This window comes from Talpa occidentalis, unplaced genomic scaffold, assembly GCF_014898055.3.
Source record: "Talpa occidentalis isolate TD23 unplaced genomic scaffold, MPIMG_talOcc4v2.1 talOcc4.8, whole genome shotgun sequence".
Classification (NCBI taxonomy): Eukaryota; Metazoa; Chordata; class Mammalia; order Eulipotyphla; family Talpidae; genus Talpa; species Talpa occidentalis.
This window is the reverse complement of record NW_023605194.1, coordinates 83944909-83958621: the sequence shown is the minus strand read 5'-3', so window position 1 is coordinate 83958621 and position 13713 is coordinate 83944909.

Genomic DNA, 13713 nt, shown 5'->3' with positions numbered 1-13713 from the left:
GAGTGGGAATTTAACTGTGGGTGGAAAGAAAAAGAAAACACATTGACCCAAGCAGGTGTCAAACAATCAACCAGGAGTTGTAAAACAAGAAGCCTCAGTAGAAGGAGGCAGCCTGGCTCTCCAGCAATAAGGCTGGCAATGTGCTTATTTAAATCAGCCATCTTTGAAGCGAATGCTGGGCAGGAAGGTTAAAGTCAGGTTTTGCCAAAATAGCCAACTGTCATCTTTACATGAAACACCTGCGTATTTGGTGGCTTGTGCTGCAAGAGCTTAGGGAACCTGAATCTTTTATATTGGGCTGTGAACATGCTTATCTTTAGCTCTGGAGAGAGGCATTCTATCTTCCAAGGTTGTTGGCTATACAATCTTTAACATCTTTAAAAACTAGAAGAGACCAAGAGTTATCAGTCCTCTGCTTATGCAATGGGGAGCAATGTGAACAGCCTAAGTAGAAATGTCTCCCTGTAATCACACAAAGACTAGAAACAATTAGTCTTGTTTCAGGGGACATGGGGGAAATGCTCAGATTTTTGCTTTGTATTGTGAATACAGAGCTGCATTTAAACACACATGAAGCCATTCCTGAGAACAGGAAGGAGGAGATGGTCAACAGAGAAAAGGAGACAGTCACCTTCTGTTAGAGAAGATGCCACATAAAAAATGTCAAAGTACCCACATAGTATCATAGACCAATGTCACTTCAATTTTTAAAAAGTTAACGTGCATTCCTTTATATGAGATAGGAGTTTTCTCTCTGAAACTCTTCAACAAGCTTCCTACTAATGGATAACAGAAATGCCCTGAAAAAGAAGCCTATATTTTCTAAAGTTGGTAATACTCTGTGTTAAACAGATTGCATTTAAAGTAAGTGTCACAAGTGAGATGACTCAACTGAAACTTCACTGCTCCCAGATCTGCTGTTTGCTGTCTTTGTAAAAGAATCATCATCTCAAATCCTAAATTTATCAGTTTACCAGATATAGTGTCAGTTGTGTCACTCTGCGGCTCCATATTGCAGTTACGCAATGCTGCATTTGGGCAAGGTTGCCCACTTGAAAGTCAGCTTCATCTACTGCATTGTTCTTGTCCAGAAAACCCTCGGCCATAGACATCAAACATCATTGCACTTCTGCTTAAATCAGTTTGTGTGTATTGGAACTAATACTAACTTCTGGCATTAAACACATTTTTAAAAAATAATTAGACACATTTTCCACTGTGAGTGATACAGAATAGCTCCTTAACAATCCATTAATTCATCAAGTGCATTGATATAATTCATGCTTGCACTAAGTAAAGAATAGTAAGATGTTTTAAGAAAAACCATAATTAGGGCCTCCCTGGTGACACTATGGGTTAAGCACCACACTATGAAGCAATCCGCAGCCTCTGCAGGATGAGTTCGATCCCCAGCCAGCCAGGGAGCAACCCACAGACCTCTCCTGGCTCACCTGCTGCTCCCCTTTGCAGTGTATTTCAGTCAGTCTGCCTGTTCTGTTCCCCACTCTGTCTCTGGTGAATCCTCTCACCCCCCCTCCCACATCTCTGGCCTGTACCCTAGCTCTTGTATGCATAAATAAATAAATCTTTTAAAAAAAAAGAAAAACCATAATCAAATTGCACCATTAAAATCTGTTTTCTTCATTTCTGTTGGTCTCATTTTAAAATTTTATGTTATGTCTTGTACAACCCGAACAAACATCTCCATAAAATGGGGAAATAACTTAAGTAACTTAATGTTCTCTTATGTAGTACAAATGCCTTAGAATGCAGGCTAGAGTGCTTGCACTAAAATTTTTAGTATTTTATTTTGCTTATTATTTTGCCACTAATTCCTTCCTGCCAAGTTTTTACTCTTATCAACCTAATTTATTGCTGGAAGATAAGAAGAACCCAAGTTGACAAGATAATGGGGAAAAAAAGTTACTGCCCCAATACATATGTGCATGCATGGACTCATACCCACAAACATACCTACAGATACACATACATTTATCCAACCATCTATGTCATCTATTCAACCATTAATTCATCCAGAAAATAATTATGTAGTTGCTTCACAACTGTGGTTGGTTGAGAAGTGAATGTTAAGGAGGGACTTCTCTCAATGGTGAAAGTGACATCTCTCTGTTATAAAGTAGCATTTAACTGCATTACGGAGAAATTATTGTAGAACTTCCATGATGGAAGGCTCTCTATGTGAATCAGATGGATGGGCTAGAAGGTAATTTGTTGGGGGGGGGGCATGAGAGAGAGAGAGAGAGAGAGAGAGAGAGAGAGAGTGTCTTTGGAAGAAAAGCCTTAAAAGGAATCAAAAGAATGAGTTAGGTTTACACCAATCCTAAAAATACTACCAGATAGGGTAATAGCAAATGAAAGGGTATGAGAGGGAAAAAAAAAAAGGACCACTATGAGTTTAGGAAACTTCAATGTTCCGTTGTCCCCATGCCTGAGAAAATGGGTTACAGTTTTGTCCTATCTAACTAGCATTCACTCTCTACTCATTTGTGTGCGGAATCTGGACGTTGAGACATCTGGCACCCTCAGAAATTTTACCACTCCTCTCCCCAACCAACACATAATAAGCCAAGATAGTAGGTGTCCACGCACAACAGAGATATTAATATTCACACATTCCAGAAATCCCTATTGAATTCTTGCTATGTGGTTTGCAATGAGCTAGTCTCTAGGGGCACAAAAATGAGGAGGGTAAACAGGCACCTGCCTCTTTAGAAAGTACAGCTTAGCAGCAGAGCAAAAACTAATCAGCTCCAAGAGATAGTATCTATTAAAGGTAAAGGACAAGGTTCAAAGAAGGATGTATCCAAGTCTTTGACAGGGAGAGAGGACTCAGATAAAGCTAACCATAAGGTCTCTAAGCGCCTGTGTGCCAGATTAAGAAGTAAGCTTTGAAATGGTTTAAGCAATGGAGTAACAAATTTTCTGTGAGATACTTAAATGTCTGGAATGTTGAAATGCCTAAGAAATGAACAAATCTTTGATTTCTTGAAATTAATGTTTATATATCATCTTATAAATGTAGGAATAGTGACCAAAGTATTCTGTTTCTTTGACCTCCTTTCTACATACAAGTTTTATACTCCAGCTATACAGGGAATTTGCCTTTCACAAAGCTGTAGGCAGTACCTCATACATAGTACACACATTTCAAATACTCTAACTATATGCAAATTGATCACAACCCTAAAAGTGATCACAAATAGGGTTGAATGATGGAAAACACCTTGATTTTGCAAGCTTTCATATTCTACATGCCATTTAATTTAAAAATTCTATAAACAGGGCCTCCCCTGGTGGTGCAGTGGTTGAGTGCTGGGCTGCAAGGCTGCCCGCAGCCTCTGCAGCGCCGGTTCGTTCCCCGGCCACCGGCCAGGGTCCCACTAAATAAATAAATAAATAAATAAAATTAAAATTATATAAACATTTGAGTTTATGGAAAAGTTCTAAAACATTATAGAATTTATAAAAAGTTTTTTGGTTTTTTTTTAATTATCAACTAGCATCTTTTTTTTTTTTTTATACAAGCACCGGGTAGTCAGAAGCACGGGAGGGTGAGAGAATTCACCAGAGCCAGAGCGGGGAGCAGAGCAGGCAGAAGGACCGAAGTACACTGCTGAGGGGAGCAGCGGGCGGCAGGAGAGGTCTGCGAGCCATACGGGACCCTCCTCCAGTGGCCGGGGAGCAGCCAGGGATCGAACCGGCGTCGCAGAGGCCACGGCAGCTTCGCAACCCAGCACTCAACCGCTGCGCCTACCACAGAGGCCACGGGCAGCTTCGCAACCCAGCGCTCAACCGCTGCGCCACCGGGGAGGCCCTCAACTAGCATCTTTTACCTATCTCCTTGGTCTGTGCCCTAGGAGTGTGGATTTGAGGATGGGAAAAACATCTAATAAAAAAACTCCCTCATAGGGCCTCCCCTGGTGGCGCAGGCGGTTGAGCACAGCGCTGTGAAGCTGTCTGCAGCCTCTGCAGCACCGGTTCGATCCCTCCTGGCCGGCGAGGGTCCCACATGGCGCGGCAGACCTCTCATGTCTTGCCCGCTGCTCCCCTCAGCAGTGTATTTCATTCAGTCTGCCTCTTCTGCTCTCGGCTCTGTCTCTGGTGAATCCTCTCACCCTCCCGCGAATCTGGCCTGTACCCCGGTTCATAAAAATCTTCAAAAAAATTATAAGAAGCGCACTAGCTAATCTCCAAATGATATTCCAAGTGGATCCGACTTATATATATAGTCCTATTGTCAGGACACAATGGAGGGGTACCCAAGTGTAATGGCAGAAAGGGCCAGTGCACAGGTTTTCTAATCTAGCAGACTGGGTAAAGGAAGGAGTCCTCAGAGCCCTCAGTGGCTTTTGCAGGTTTTTATTGGGATTTGCCGGGTACACAGAAGGTATGGGTCCTAGGGGGCTGGCAAGGCTTCACTCTTTCTAGGCTCTCCATTGAGCTCTGCTTCTTCCCGTTCTACTTTCTCGGCTTCCGCTGGCGTCCCTGTGACGCCCCCTTTAAAAGCTCAGTCTTAGCTCAGGTGAATCCCATCTACCTAGGCCCACACCCCACTCCAGGTGCCCGCCATCAGGCATGCATTCGGGACCACAGGGTTCCATCATCTGTCCTAATGGTGGGAGGACAGAGAAGCCTGATACTTTTACCTTACCCTACACCAAGTACCCCAAACAGTTAAGAGGTACTGTAGGGGCAGGACTAGCCATGGAGCAGGTTTTCTGATCCAGCAGACCGGGTAAGGGAGGAGAGAGTCCTGGAGCCCTCAGTGGCTTTTCAGGTTTTTATTGGGATTTATCAGGTACACAGTAGGCGGGGGTGCTGGGGGGCTGGGAGACTGGCAGTCCTTCCAGCCCCCAGCAAGTCTTTACTCTATCCAGGTTCTCTGGCGTTCTCTGCTTCTCTCTCGGCTTCTGTTCGTTCTTGGCTTCATTCTTGGCTTCTTTCTTGGCTTCTGCTGGTGTCCCCGTGACGCTGCCCTTAAAAGCCCAATCTCAGCCCAGGTGAATCCCATCTACCTATGCCCACACCCTGCTGCAAGTGCCAACCATCAGGCATGCATTCAGGACCTCAAGGATCCATCATCTATCCTGATGGCAGGAGGGCAGAAAAGCCTGACATTTTTCCTTACCCTACAGGTACATACTGTAAAAGTATTCATGCATATAAAGGCAAAGGAAGAGGACTCTTAGAGTGAAAGAACTGTAATAGAATTAGAGTACAAGAAAGAGAAAAAAGGATATTCCTAAAACAACTTCAAAAATTACTCATCCCCATGGGGCAAATGTACAAATGCTCTTGGCCCAAACTGGGGGGCACTGAGGTCCAAAAGTTTGCCCTAAGTCTAAGGTAGTTTCTGCCAAGGAGCCACTAGAAAGGGGTTAGGCAGCTGAGACTGGAGAGCTTCAACATTCAAAATGCACCACAGAATGCAGCACAAGGTCAAGATAACAGCTGCCATTGTCTCTGCCAAAGACCAGGAGCAACCCCCCTCTACCGATCTCCCACCCACATATGTCTCTCTCCCAAGTATAACTTCTAAGAGTCTCTATTTGTCTCTTCCTCATGTCTCCTTTTAAGTCTACTTTAGTCCACTTCCCTCTCTATATAACTGTAGGGTAAGGTAAAAGATATCAGGCTATTCTGCCCTCCTGCCATTAGGATAGATGAGGGAACCCTGCGGTCCTGAATGCATGCCTGATGGCGGGCACCTGAAGTGGGTATACCTGGGCTGAGAGACTGACCTTTTAAGGGCGGCATCAAGGGGACACCAGCAGCAGCAGAAGCCGAAAGAGAAGCCGAGAAAGAAGTGGCAGAAGCCGAGAGAGAAGCAGAGAAGGCCAGAGAGCCCAGATAGAGTGAAGACTTGCTGGGGGCTGGGAGGCCTGCTGTGTACCTGGCAATCCCAATAAAAGACCTGCAAAAAAAAAAAAACCACTGAGGACTCTGACTCCTCCTTTACCCGGTCTGCTGGATCAGATAACCTGCACTGTGTCCATTCCTGCCACTCCAGTTGGCGTAAGTTGGCAAGATGATCCATGCAGACAGGTATGGAGCCCTCCGAAGACCTGGAGGGACTAAGGAGTAACAGACTGTTTCCCTGTGACGACACTGGAGGCGCCATGGCGGCACAGGAGATGGATGAGGTCCAGGAGCTGCAGGATGAGACCTCATGTGGAGGAGGAGACGCCCGAGAGGACCAGCCAATGACCCCTGAGGCAGCAAGAATCATCAGCGAAGAGAGGACCACGATTCGGAGCTCGCCAGTGTTGATTCAGGGAGAGGCCAACGAACTTGGCCTAAATGACTTGGACTGATGGACTCAGACTGATGAACTTGGATTGATAATCCCGCCAGAAGGCGGAGGACCTTGGCAGGTTATGTTTTTTTTTGAGAATCTGGGGGTGGCCAGTGGGCCTTGATGGCCAAAAACAGCCTGTGTATGCCCAGCAGCCAGGCAGAGGAGAAAAGGCAACTGAGAAGGCAAAATCTGGTGCTGATGCTAAGTTTGGGATGCCTTGAGCAGTTGTTAAGCAGCCTGAGTATTCTGAAGACCTGTGAGTCTCGTAAAATCACCTGTGGGTGATGCCCTGCTCGTTGTCAAGTGAGGGTGAGGAGCTGAGGAACCTGTCCTTGGGGGACAGATGGGGAACGTGGCTTGGGGTGGAGCCCAAGCTGAATGTAGAGTTTGGATCCCCGACCCATGTGCTTGTGCAGTGGGTTGGCCTGAGTGCAGGGGTCTGCGAGTCGCATCGGTGACTATGAAAGGCAAATGTTGGAGCGACTGCAGACAGAAACCCTGAGGGTTGGCGATTACCCCCAACAGAATAGAATCACCAATCCCAGAGCTAGTGCATCCTGGGGGTGGATGCTGTGTGTGGCTTGTAGCCGAGACTACAGCCAGAGAAGGCCAGGAAGCCTGACGGCTCCTGGTGTGTTACAGTAGATGCCGTGAGTGATTCCCCTCCCTCGTATGAGCAGTGCCTTCGGCAGCAGATGTGGTGGCTCATCTGCTGGTGCCAATAATTGTCTTTTGCCACTAGGTTGGGGCCCTGCCTGGACTTGTGTTCTGTTGTGTTTTGTTGTTATATTGTGATGTATTTGCTTTTGTGGGCCATGGCTGCACTGTTTATGTTTGCTAAGAAAATTGTATATATATATATATATATAGATTGTATGGCAGAAAACACTGAGGGGGTGGACAGTAAGGTAAGGTAAAAGGTATCAGGCTTTTCTGCCCTCCCGCCGTTAGGATAGATGAGGGAACCCTGCGGTGGTCCTGAATGCATGCCTGATGGCGGGCTCCTGAAGTGGGTACACCTGGGCTGAGAGACTGGCCTTTTAAGGGTGGCGTCAAGGGGACGCCAGCAGCAGCAGAAGCCAAAAGAGAAGCCAAGAAAGAAGTGGCAGAAGCCGAGAGAGAAGCAGAGAAGGCCGGAGAGCCCAGATAGAGTGAAGACTTGCTGGGGGCTGGGAGGCCTGCCAGCCTCCCGGCCCCCCAGGACCCCTGCCTGCCGTGTACCTGGTAATCCCAATAAAAGACCTGCAAAAAAAAAAAAACAATGAGGACTCTGACTCCTCCTTCACCCGGTCTGCTGGATCAGATAACCTGCAATGTGTCCATTCCTGCCACTACAATAACCTTGCTCTTCCCAGCTGCCTCCCAGTGGGGAACTCCAGATCATGGCCAGCTGGACCTTACAATCCAAGGCCACCATGTGTTTGCGGGCTTGGGAAAATGACCACCTCCAAGGCTCCTCCCCTTCACGGAGATGTAAGCCACCGTGTAAGCCACAGTGACACATTCAGAGGGCTGCAGCATAGGTGTGCTGAACTTGTGTGAACATCACACAGTGGACGCAGACTTCACTTCCACACACCAGATGGCATTGCCACAGTGGCGACATGGAGTGGCCCCTGCTCCCAGGCCAACCTGCCGGCCCATCACCACACTGAACATGGCGGGCACTTGGCACGCAGAGTGCTCTTTGTATCTAAACCTACCTACACGTAGAAAAGCTACAGTAAAAATATGATCTGAAAGATTTAAGTGGCACACCTGTATCACCTTTGGGACCCAAAAGTCATTGTAAGACACAGGACTGTTTTAGAAGAACAGTAAATGCTTTTCATGATGAAGAAAGAACCTTCTTACCTGAGCGTTCCACATCAAAATTCATCCCATCAGGGGAAAAAAAGTCACCTCTAAACTTTCATCCAGTTCAAAGTCTAAATTTGGGAGGAAGTGGAAGAGCACCCTGGTGGAAAATCAACTGCTTGCTGCTAATTAGGCACCTCCACAATCCTCCAAGGAAGGCCTGCTGGCCAATTAAACTTAATTGCCAGAGCCAGGGCCTTGGGGTCTGGCCCCTACAAAACTCGCAGCTGTGGCTCCAGGGATTTTATTGGCCAGAGTAGTTTCAGCACCAGGCTGCTCCAACTAATCCCAGGGACACTTTACTCTTAGCCAGCCAAGAGAGGACTCATCCTAGCTTTAGGATGTTGCCATATTATTTAGGATTGATTTCCAATTAATTTTCTTGATTGAATTTTCATATATTCCCTAGGCTTTGCTACTTATTTAATGATAATCAATAAAAGTGCCAGAGAAAAATACACCTTTGGGCAAAGATGACTGCAAAATTATCATTTGAAAACTCAAAACAATTTAATGAAAATCAGAACTCACTATATGTGTATATGTATATGTATATATATATAATTTCACACAAAAAAATTACTCCTTGCCTCCAATTTAGAAAAATATTCCAGAAATTGTCCAGACATAGGAACCTTAACCTGCAGGTGAGTGTATTTTATATCATCATCTTTGTAAAAGCATGTTTTTTGGTTAGGATTCTTTCTCTAGAGCTTTTCACAGGATCCTGATAACTAAGATTATTCAGGATATACTCTTCATCTAACATTAACAGGAATCAAATCACAAGGTCGGGACTGACTCAATGTCATATCAGATTATTTTTATAAATCAGGGAGTTGCTTTGCCTTCTAGTCACCTGCAGCTTTCTGCAAGCCCTGAAATGCAGCTCTTTCCATCTGACATTCTGGTCCCACTCAGATTCCACGATTTGCATTTAAAATGAATGAATGCTGAATCACACTCTTATTCAAGGCCTTCTGCAAATGGGTTTGCATCCAGGTTGCTGCCAGTGTGAATGATTTCCATAATGCATTCATTAGTCATAGAAACAAGCAAAGATGATTTATAGGAAATGATTGAATCTGAAGACTATTTTTTTTTTCTGGTTGTATTATTGATTTCCTGAATTCCTTCCCTTTTTCTTTAGTTCTAAGAACTCAAATGATAAGCAAGAGATTTGCTAAAATATAATTAATGAATCACCATCTTTAAAAAAAAATTTGTGAATTGGGACAGGAAAATCATACACATATGTAGGTATGTAACAGGGTGGTCCCCAGGAAAGGGGGAGGTTCCCTGCCCCACCCAAGGGAGGGTGGAGCTGAGCAGGAAGAGGAAAAGCTGAAGAAGAGACTGAGGAAGGAAGCAGGATGGAGCCAGGAGACCTGGAGGAGGCGCATGGAGCCTAGAGACACGTGAAGAAACTGCGCTTGTCTTTTGGTTGTGGACTGGGTGACACAGATGTGGGTGAGACCCATGGGGAGGTGACAATGGCAGCTTTTATCTTGATGTTGATTTTGTTCTTTTCCTTCTGGGCTTGTCTGGTTGTTTTTGGCCCTTTTCTGTGGGTCCCCACTGGAAGATGCTGTAGACTTGTGGCAGGCTTTGGGGCCTTGCTCTGGGCCAATCCCATTTGGATGGACTTTTACCCACGAGGGGATGGGTAACTTTGGGTGCTTCATTTAGAAACTAGACTCTTTGCCTTACCTGTATTGTTTCCTAGTTTTATTAAAGTTCCTTCCCATTAAAGTCTCATATGTTTTGTGTTGATGCGGCGGATGGCAGAACCCATTTAGAATAGGCAGGTTTGCGGGGTTTGGGCTGCCCCTCTCCCTGTCCTATAACAGGTATATATTATCTCCCCCATTCAAAACCAACCACAACTAGTGGGTCTCAGGTTACCCATACTTCTATCTGACTTGGCTACAGAGTGTTTCCTCCTTATTTTCAACAATTTGTCATAATGACTCAGAAAATTCAGGGAAACACATTTACCAGTTTATTATAAAAGATATGATAAATGATACAGATGACTACCCAGAGGAAGAGGTACATACAACAAATGTCCCAAGTAAAAGAACTTATGTTCAAATGGAGTTGGGGTGTGCTACCTTATGGTACATAGATATGTTCCCCAACCTAAAAGTTCTCCAAACCCTGTACTTTAGGGATTATGATGATGACTTCACCGCATAAGCATGATTGATTACAAACCCAGCCTCCAGCCCTTCTCCCTGCCCTCCAAGTTTCAAGCTTCTAATCAAGACTTGGTCCTCCTGGTGACCAACTCCCACCCAGAAGTCCTCTAGGCATCTCCAAAATCAGTCATGTCATTTCCATATAAAAAGATACTCATATCACTTAGAGATTCCAAGGATCTTAGAAACTTAGTGTCAGGAACCAGAATCAAAGACCAAATATTATTAGAAAAGTAACCAGTCAGGCAAGAATTATAAGGGCTTCAGGAGTTTTGTGCTCAAATCAGGAGCAGAGATCAAATAAACATCTCTGATTATGTCACACACCATTGCTGAATATTAGTATGGAGACTAGGGTATCAGTCTGGGTTAAATCAGGAGAGAAAAAGCATACAACTTAGAGATGGACTATTTCTTTGCTTTTTTATTTTTTAAAAAATTGAATTGTTTTCAATTTTAAAAATTAGCATTGCATTATAAATTATATAAGTTTCAGTTTTGAATCACTAAAAATCAACATGTATATAGACTATATTAAGTTGATTACTGAAAGTATTATTAACTATAGCAAGGTATTGAAGTAACAAAAGAATAACTAGTAAGAAGTAAAGAGATCATGAAAAATCTAAAATAATCAGTTATCAGGAGCAACCACCACCTCTGGGGTTAAGATATACTCAAAGAAGAGACACCACATCTCTGAGATTCAGAGCCCACAAATGTGTCTCATTTTATGGCAAATGAGTCCTGGAGCATGCCACGCATTCAATTTGTTGGAAATATATTCTTTAGGATGGCAGGTGAAATTATTCATGGAAGGAGCAGTGGTTCACCAGAGTACTCTGCTCTAAAACCTCCCAAGATGGTAGCAAGGGGAAGCTGCTGGCTGCCATGCATTGCAAAACCAGGCACTGGGACACTGGGCACATTCTCTTGATAGCACTTTGGTGGCAGCTGACAGAGGAAATATATTTAAAGGGCCCATGTCCATTTTCACCAGATCAGACCAGAAAGGTAAATTTAGAGATTAGAGTCAATAAATCAATAAGCACCACACCCACCAGTATCCTTGGGTGCACAAGTCATTTATTTATGGATTAAGGTCACACTATTCTTATTTGCCAATGAAAAGAAATACTACTGGCTCATCATTGTTTATCCCCACTCTCCACTTTTGAAATGATTTAAAAACCAAATGATGGTCAATATTAATGGGATGATAAAATATGACGAGGCTAACAGGAAAATATTTAATGTCTTCATCTTCCACTCACTTGCATATGCACATTTATCACTGTAGAAATGTGGTTTTGTTGATTTTAGAGTTCTGCCCCACCCTCCCTAGGGAAATTTTATACTTTCAATATATACACTGCATGACATTTCTCAAATCTAAAATTATGAAACACAACTGAGTACAAGATTTCCAGATAAGTGAGTCTAGATCCTACCACTTTGCTCTTTAAAAAAAAAAAAAAAAAAAAAAAAAGATACAGTGAGGAGAATCAGCAAGATGGCAGAAAAGGAAGACCCAGACCCAGATCTTGTTCCTCCACAGAAATGCTTATGTAACGATAGCCCCCGAAGCCTTTATGAGAGCTTGATACCAGCTAGTAGAGCACAATAGCCTAGACAAGCTCAAAGTCAAGGTCAACTATATTAAGATGAGAAAGAAAAGTCATCTCACTTCACTACATCTGCTCCTCTTCTAAGTAAATACATCCCATGATCAGGAGGAAAAGCTAAACTCACAGCTTCTCTCCTGAAAGGGAAAGAAAAGAGTAAAAATTTGTCTTCTGACTTTTTAGGAGGCTGCCTGAGACTGTGTTCTGCTCACCTGGTTGGGAACATTGATGGTGAATCAGCATACTTAAAAGCCAAGGGATCACTGAAACAAAAGAAAAAACTTGGAGCTTATGGCTGCATCCAAGAACTTGTGTTACTCAAGACAGAAGGTACACAGCTCACCATAATTGTGAGAAAGTGCCTATCCCTTTACCTCCCTTCGAAGGGGAAAAGAGAGTGGAGTGTTGGTTTAACTCTCCAGCTTATGGAGGGGATTGCTGCCCACGGGACTGATTTTGTCTTGTCTGATTCTGAGAACTGAGTAATTCATTGCACTTTCCCTGGGGACCTTAGGGAACAAAAGACCTTAGAGTTTATTGCACTTGAGAACAGGCAGTACCACAGCGACACACCAGAGGGAGTAAAACACCACAAGCTCAGGAAGAGGAAACCAGCAAATCTCCCCTATTGAAAAATCACCCAGAGAAGACTCATAAGAGAAAAAGTTTGAAAGTTACTGCAAGCTGTAGCCAGACTGATCAGTGAAGGTCTTTCTTTACAAAGTCAATCTATAAAGACTGTGAGAAGTTTTGTATCCCAGCTAAAAAAATAACAAGACACGTGAAAAACCAGGAAAATCTTCAGGAGCTGACATGAAACAAATGATATCTGAATGAATTACCTGACCAAGAAATTCAAGATAATCTTAAAGGAATGCAATGCACTACAAAATGTTATGCATTTTGAGTATAAGAAATGAAGAAGGTGACCTAACAGTACTAGTTACAACATGGTCATTTTGATGATTTAGAATATGCTTGCATTATTGGTTTGCTATCTGTATAAATCAGTTATTAAAAATTGAAATATTGGGGCCTCCTGGTGGTTCAAGGGGTTAAGTCTAACACTATAAAGCTATCTGCAGCTACTGCAGCACAAGTTCGATCCCCAGCCAGGGTGCTGACTCACATGGCGCAGCAGACCTCTGCTGTCTTGCCCACTGCTCCCCTCAGCAGTGTACTTCAGTAGATCTGCCTGTTCTGCTCCCCACTCTCTCTCTAGTGAATCCTCTCATCCCCCACACCTCTGGCCTGTACCCCAGTTCTTGTGTGCATAAATAAATAAATCTTTACAAAAATTGAAATATTCTCATAAAGAATTAAGAGTCTGTCCTCAATTATTTCCATAAAGTGAAGAGCTGAGGGAAGAAGCATACAAGAGGTAAAAGGGACACTTTCATACTCAATTGAGAGAGCCAAAATATGTGATGATTCATATCTCATCCATGAAAGAGCAAAGCTTCAGACATGAGGTATGAATTGTTCTTAGATTTAATTTATAACATCATCTAAAAATCTCTAAACATTAAACAAGCTGGTAATAGTTTCTATGTGTCATAGTTTTTTGTTACTACTCATTTTTTAAATGTATTAGCACTAAGTGCTAATATGCTTACATGAAAATTCCCATATATTTTAATCAAAGTTGAAGCATTGAATTATTATACTTGTCATTGAAAAAAGAAAACCTTTTCTTACAGTTGTCATAAGT